At 37.4% G+C, this 7,877-nt stretch overlaps 1 pseudogene; it reads left to right on the top strand.

The window, feature by feature from the left end:
- The first annotated feature begins 249 nt into the window (after positions 1-249).
- Positions 250-7,497, top strand: LOC127185342 (fructose-bisphosphate aldolase A-like; annotated as a pseudogene).
- The last annotated feature ends 380 nt before the right edge of the window (positions 7,498-7,877 follow it).

Below are 7,877 nucleotides of genomic sequence, written 5' to 3'. Positions count from 1 at the left end.
TTAAAAATGAGGAACAGAGCTAAACAGAGAATTCACGACAGAGAAATATCGAATGGCTGAGAAACACTTAAAGAAATGTTTAGTGTCCTTATTCATCAGGGAAATGTGAATCAAAATTACTCTGAGATTCCATCTTACCCCTACCAGAATGACTAAGATAAAAAAGTCACATGACAGCACATGATAATGAGGAAGTGGAGAAGGTAGAACACTCCTCTATTGCTGGTGGGAGTGGAAACTTGTACAACTATGTTGGAAATTAATCTGAACCTTTGTAAGAAAATTGGGCATATACCTTGCCAGACCCATACACCCACAACACATTTTCTTCCCAACTTTATGAACTTTCATTTTTTATTTTATTTTTTAAAATGTATTTTATTAATTTATTCATATTACATCTCAATTGTTACCCCATTCCTTGTATCCTCCCATTCCTCCCTCCCTCCCATTTTCCCCTTATTCCCCTCCCTATGACTGTGACTGAGGGGGACTTCCTCCTCCTGTATATGCTCATAGGGTATCAAGTCTCTTCTTGGTAGCCTGCTATCCTTCCTCTGAGTGCCACCAGGCCTATCTATCCAGGGGAAGATAGATGGGCACCTTAAATTGTATTCCTTATAGTCTACTGATTCCAATAAGGGATATCAATATGCACGTTGATATTGGGCTATCTACTGGGGGTATTAATGACCTAACAGTTGCCATACACTTAAAGATAAGTGACATTCCTCTGCTGGTAGCCATAAACTACCAATACTTCCTCAGCTAGTGATAGTGCCTTATAAGTTCCCATTCCCTAATCCATGATTAAAATGTTTAATTGGCTGGAGCTTATGCAAGTAATTATTCATTTTCACAAATATTAACATTGTAAATATATTTGATGAATGTTTAAATATCCTTGAATATTTATTTTCTATAATGTGCTCATATGTGTATGTACATGAGTCTTCTCTAACTTCATTTCCTTCTGTTTTTTATAGATCATTCACTTTTCCTTTTCAACAGTTGTGTTTTTAAAAACACGCAGTGTTTTGCTTATAGAACTGTTTTTCTATTAATTTGTGTTATTCTATTTTGTGCTTTTCCATCTTTAGGTTTTTGTTAAGTTTTATCAATATCTTTGCTTTTTAAATGTTTAAAACTTCTTCATGTACTATTACAGAAATTATTATATCTTTTATTGAATGTCTTAATGACTTCTAAATATCTTTCCAATAGTCTAAATCACAGGATGCTGCAATGCTTACCTTTTAAAGTAGTATAATGTCAAATTTAACATGTTAATCACCACTACTCCATTCTTCTGTCTCTCTTACTCACAGTTTGTAACTGATGTCATATCCTATTAGTGAAGGGCAAGACATTCATCTTTATTTGTATAGTAAATATTTTTATCACTGATATCTTCAATATCTTTGAGCTTTACCTACTTATCTATTTTATGTTTCTTTTATCAATTAAAATATTTTATCTATTTCTTTTGCCAATGTACAAGCTTTATTTCAAACTGAATAACAATGTCCCAATTATATTCTATGTTAGTATTTGTCAGTTATAGTATTTGTTATTTTTCCTTTTGCAGATTCAATATTCTCATTTCCAACTCTTGTCTCTAATTCCAATATTTCCCTTGTATATTTTTCTGAATTTTATATTTCCTTGTTTTTTAAACTTCTGAATATTTGAAATAGTGAGCATCATTTGATGCAGAGTTATGAATCCTAAGAGAGATATGACTTTTGAATGCCAATAACAATTTTTCTTAATGGATGTAATGTCTGACTCTATGTCCGCAATGGAAAGTTCAGGAGGACACGATCTAGGAATTTTCTATGCAGGATATACAGATTTACTCTCTTATGAATTGTACTGCTTCAAGATAATAAATAAAAATGATACTCCCTGAGATACATCTTATTTGGATATAAAGCATTTTCTGAAATGTTAGCAATAACATGTGTTACAGCATTTTTCTTTGAACAAATTATACTGTTCAGCATATACTAATGGCAAGTCTTGGAAAAATCAGCCAAATAGCAATGGTTTTTAAGACACAAAATTATTGTTTACAAACACTTTCTTGCCTACTTTCTCTTATATTTTAATAATTCAACAACTATGTTCAAGCTAAAGTTTCATACATTCTAAGTTTAATATGCTTCTTGCCTACTAGGCAATTTTCTATAATGGTTAAGAAAGCTCTCTGGACACATTCTGCCAAAACACTGTGAAGTTTGCATATATTTCCCTGGAATTATCCTATTTGCTAAGAAATTACTCAAAATATTCAGCTGTGTAATTCCTGACTCATTACTAGATTGTAACTCATAGATGAATCACATCACAACTGGCCTTCTTTGAAAATAAATCATAAGTAAACAACATCAATATATTATTACACACTTATAAGTGATATTGAAATACTGAACACCCATGTCTACTTAAGCACTGACAACTGAAAGACAGAGTTTCTACCTAAAAATGGACTGATTTTAAACAAACAAAAAAAATAGACTCAGACTGCACCTCTTATATCCCTGTCCCATCAAGGCAAATAAAAGAAACTCATGTGGGAGGAATACAGAGAATCTGAGCAAACTCATTATAAATAATGATGGTTTTAAGGCTAGGCTGTTTTTCTCTCCTTCTGTTAGTCATGTGTGTTTTGTTGGGGAAGTACCAACTCTGTATGTTATATAAGCCCAGTAAAAGCAAAAGGGAGATTGCTCCATCATTTAAAATGTGCATGTGTCTTCTCTGTCTTCAGTTCCTCAGAGAGAGAGAGAGAGAGAGAGAGAGAGAGAGGTATAGATAGATATAGATTGTTCAATTTTCCTCTTCAATGGGTATATCTTTTTAAAAATATGTATTGCATATACAACTGCCTTTCTGTTCAATCATATTGTTCCATTTTGCCCTTTCCAATCTTTATGTATGTATTAAGTTTTATGAACCCTCCCATAAGACCTTCGACCAAAAATGTGTTTGCCTACAAGAAGTGTAGGGACAAAGATTGAGCAAAGATTGAGAGAATGGAAAATCAATAACTGGCCCAAATTGAGACCCATCCCATGGAAGAAAGCCTTCTCCTGTCACTAGTAATGATACTCTGCTATGATTTCAGACAAGAACCTAGCATACCTGTCTTCTGAAAAGTTTCATCCAGAAGCTTATGGAAGCAGATGCAATGATCCACAGACAAACAAAACCTGAGCTCAGAAGTTCTGTAGAATAGTGAAAGGAAGGATAGTGGGAGTCCAAAGGTTCAAAGACACCACAAGAAGAGATACAAAATAAACTAGCCTGGCCCATGGGACCTCACAGAGTATGAAGCACCAACTAAAGAACATGCATAAATGGTACCTAGACTACTTACACATGTAGCAAATGTGCACATTGGTCAAAATTTGGTCTGCTGACAATGGAAGTAGAGGTTGTCTCTGACTCTGTTGCCTGCCACAGGATCAATTCCTTCTAGCTGGGCTGCCTTATCAGGCCCCAGTGGAAGAGGATGCACTTAGTCCTGCTGTGGCTTGACTTGCTCAGGTAAATTGATACCCATTGGTGGCCTCCCCTTCTCTGATAAAAGGGAGAAGAGGGAATGGAGAGAGATGTGTAAAGGAGGGACTTGGAGGAGAGGAAAAAGAGGGCTCTGGTTTGGCTATAAAGAGATTAAACAAACAAACAAATTGTGGAGTGCTTTACTAGGTCTGAAAGAGAGAAAGATGTCCACCATTTATTTCTCTCTCAAGTCTCATTTTTTAAGGCTTGAGATTATATTAATATCATGCATTTCCACTCACTAACTCATCTCTTTGTTTTCAAAACAAACTGGCTTTTATGTCTATAATAAGCCATGTATAGTCACGGATGTTTGTAATAAATATTTTTCTCAAAGAAACTCACTGTTACAGGCTACTAAAATTTAGGGACAAGATTGAAAAATTTAGGTAGTGGAAAGCATGGGGATTACATAGGGTGATATAAGCATGTTCTCGTTCTGCAGAAATGGGAATAACAGGTTGAAATTGAACATGAGAAAATTTAGTCTGAATGTCAGGAAAAGTTGTCAACTCACAAATTTAATTAGGTTGTGGAATAGCTTCCCAGAAGAAATGGCAGAAATATATTGCTGAAGCTATTTAAAATTGGCCTGGACAACACACTAGGGAATACACAGAGGGGCAATCATTCCCAGGTTCTTAAGGATTGATGTATAGAGCAATTCGGTTTTTGCATTTCTAATTCTCATGACCATTAATTATCCTAGGATTTCTCTTTACAGTGATAAGTATGTCTCTTTTACAAATAAAACACTGAAAAGTGGAACATTGCATAAATCCATAAGGATTAGCCACACCCACTTAAAAAAAAGTTTTCAAGTATATTCTTATTTACTTCATTAAAGACTCAAACATTCTTTATTTTTTCTTCTTTGTGCTATTGTGCAAAAAGAAATCCTAGGCGACTTCTGATATTTTTCTTTCTCATCATTACAAGAGGAAAATGCTTTGTTATTTCCTTTTTCATGTTTTGAACTACTAAGCAATTCTTTCAATAAAGTATCTACTTTTTATTTTCTGTCTGAATAAGGATCCACAATGGACTTTCTCTTGTAAAACCATAGTCACTTTATTCAGGATACTACTTTAGTATCTCCATCTTTTCACTATTCAATCACTGTGTGAGTGAAAGAAGACAGAGTCTGAAAACTTATTGAAATTACTGATATCCATTTCTTCAATGATCCTTGATAGCCAAATCAATAATTCTGATTTCTGTAAGATATGTAGTTATTTTGCATAGATAATTATATGCTTTGTCCACACAATGTTCCTTGGTCATATTCAATAGGCCTCAAGTAAATTCTACTTGGTTGCATTTTTCCCCTCAGTAATAGTGTTAAAATTATAGTATCATTCCTAAGTTGCACGTATAAAATGAAGTACTGCAAAGAAAAATTTCTAATGAGCATTTATCTCCTCTCTAATTGGACTTTATTTGACCCTATTTGGAATATAAATGTATATATGGACATTTCTACCTTTGTTTTTCTTCTAATAATAAAGCAATCCCCTCTCTCAGAATGGGGTAGGGGTGACCATAGGTGTGCTCAATCTTCTGTCCTTCTGACTACCCAGTGCATATTAGGCAGACATACCCCATACTGTGCCAGGAATGTGCTGCCAATGGGACCATGCCCTACCAATACCCAGCACTGACCATGAAGAAGAAGAAGAAGAAGAAGAAGAAGAAGAAGAAGAAGAAGAAGGAGAAGAAGAAGAAGAAGAAGAAGAAGAACAAGAAGAACAAGAACAAGAAGAAGAACAAGAAGAAGAAGAAGAACAAGAACAAGAACAAGAACAAGAAGAAGAACAAGAAGAAGAAGAACAAGAAGAACAAGAACAAGAACAAGAACAAGAACTAGAAGAACAAGAACAAGAAGAAGAACAAGAACAAGAAGAAGAACAAGAACAAGAGCAAGAACAAGAACAAGAACAAGAACAAGAACAAGAAGAACAAGAAGAATTAGAGGCTGTCTGACTTTGTTCAGCCAAATATGGCTCTGGACAGGGGCATCCTGGCGTCAAATGTATTCACCAGACCATTCATTGTCAAGTGGCTGTAGTCCATTGGCACTGAGAAGAACCTATGCTTCTACAGCCAGCAGTTACTGACCCTTAGATGGGGTGTTTGTGTATTTAATCCTGATGCATCAGACAGTCTTAGAAGGTAGATAATGAGCATCCCTTTCTCCACCTTGTCAAGTCCAAGGGTGGTGTTGTGGCTACTAAGGTAGACAACTGTATGGTGCCTCTGGCAGGAACCAATGGTGAGATAACCACCAAAGGCTGGATGGTTTGTCTGAATACTGTGCCATATAAGAAGGATGGAGCTAACTTTGCCAAGTAGCTTTGTATTCTAAATACTTGAAAACATACTCCCTTGGTGTGATTCTGTTTCTCCAGCATCCACTGCTGCTGCTTTCTCACACTACCAAAAGTGAGCACTTCTGTGGGAAGATCCAAGTGCTGTCAGCTTCTGGGCTGAAACAGATGAAACTAGGAGTCCTAGGTTCCTCTGCCCTCTTCAGGAATAGTTAAAGTACAAAAAGTAAGGTCCATATGAGTAGGCTCCTGATCTCACTAGGTACGTGAAGAAGAGTTTTTCCAACATGTTACAGTTATCTCTTTTTAATGAGTTTGCTGGTAACAGAGGACAGCAGAAACTGGAAGTTCAGAATCGATGGCAGTCCTGATACTGCATTGTTACAGCTCTTTGGGTAAGCCACTGTCCTTTCTTTTTTTCTGAGACAGAGTTTCTCTGTATTATCTTGGCTGTCCTGGATCAGGGTGGCCTAAAACTCACAGTGATCCTCCTGCCTCTTCCTGTCCATGAGTATAGGAATAGCTGTGCTCCCCTGCTAGAACCTCTAAGCAAGCTCAAGGTCCATAAACACGGTTTTAACTGCAGAGGGTGTAGGCAAATGCCTGTGCCTGATCCAGTGACTAATAGAATGCGATTTCTGGGGCTTATCCAAGTGGCTGGAGCTCAGGGCTCTGACCCGGATGGGCAGCTTCTGTAATCCACTGGCATCTGATGTGGCTTCCTGGCAAGAATCAAGCCCAGAGAATCAGTGGTGAATTCCTAAGGGAAGGGAAACTCATCTTTCCCTAGAATAAATGATGAGTCTCAGATGATTTTTGATGAAATAGATGGTGTGTTTTATTTCATGAACAGGAACATTATAAACCTTGAGCAGTGGGTAGGAGTTTTGGGGATGAATGTGTTGATTGGCTGGTGTTAGGGTACTGGGGTTGCTCTATTTGCCTGGAGAAAGATAACAGGTGACGGCTGACTTGACTAAGCATCTATAATGACCTGGAAACTCTGTCAAGTGCTCTTGAGGCAGGCATGTGAAACAAGAAGAGAGCTTCATCCCAACCTTCCATTCTCAGAATGAGCTTTTAAGTCTCAGGGTTGAGAGGTCATAGGTTTAAACATCCTTCACCTCTGTCCAATGCAAATTCCTATAAAGACATGGTCCAGAAGGCTGACACCTCAGCCCTTGAAATCATGAAAAATACCAAATGTTCTAGCCCATTGTGCCAGCATTTGTCAAGAGAATGGCTTAGTAGAACCTAAAATCTACTGTGGTAGGGACCATGAATTGAAGTGCTGCCAGTAAGCAACTGAGAAGGTAATGGCTACACTTTTCGAGGCTCTGAATGACTACCATGTCTATCTGGAAGTCACATTGCTGATCCCCAACATGGTAACCTCAGGCCATGCTTTCACCTAGAAAGTTTCCAATGAGGAAATTTGCCATGGTGACTGTCACAGCACTTTATCACATAGTGTCCCCTGATGTCCTTGGGATCACCATTCCTGTCTGTAGTACAGAATGAGAAAGAGGTTTCTATCAACCTCAATGATTTTAAGAAGTGGCCACTGCTGAAACCATTGGACTCGACTTTCTCTTATAGCTAAGCCCTTCAGGTGACTGGGGCATGAAGAAAGAGAACCTGAAGGCTGCCCAGGACGCTTGTCCAACAGCCGCTCTTGTCAAGGAAATTATATCACAAATGGTCAGTTGGAAAACTCAGCCAATACAAATCTCAGGTGGTCTAAGCCTTTCCCATCAACACCCCAGGCCTCTGTCTACACATTTGCTACTGAAGAAGGTACCTTCTTACCCCTTTTCATCACTCTTGTTGCCCTAGTGTCTAGTGTGTAATGTTGTCTGTAAGTGCTAATTCTGCCATCCCTTCCAGCCAACTGTCAATAAACAACGGTTCAAGGAGGAAAGTAATAATAAAATGAAACAAAACTCAGTCTCTACTAACAAATTAGCTTCTTTTCTTGAATTA

The sequence above is a fragment of the Acomys russatus genome, chromosome X, assembly GCF_903995435.1.
Source record: "Acomys russatus chromosome X, mAcoRus1.1, whole genome shotgun sequence".
In the NCBI taxonomy this organism is placed as follows: Eukaryota; Metazoa; Chordata; class Mammalia; order Rodentia; family Muridae; genus Acomys; species Acomys russatus.
Note: the sequence above shows the minus strand (reverse complement) of the source record. Positions and strands in the feature narration are given on the sequence as shown.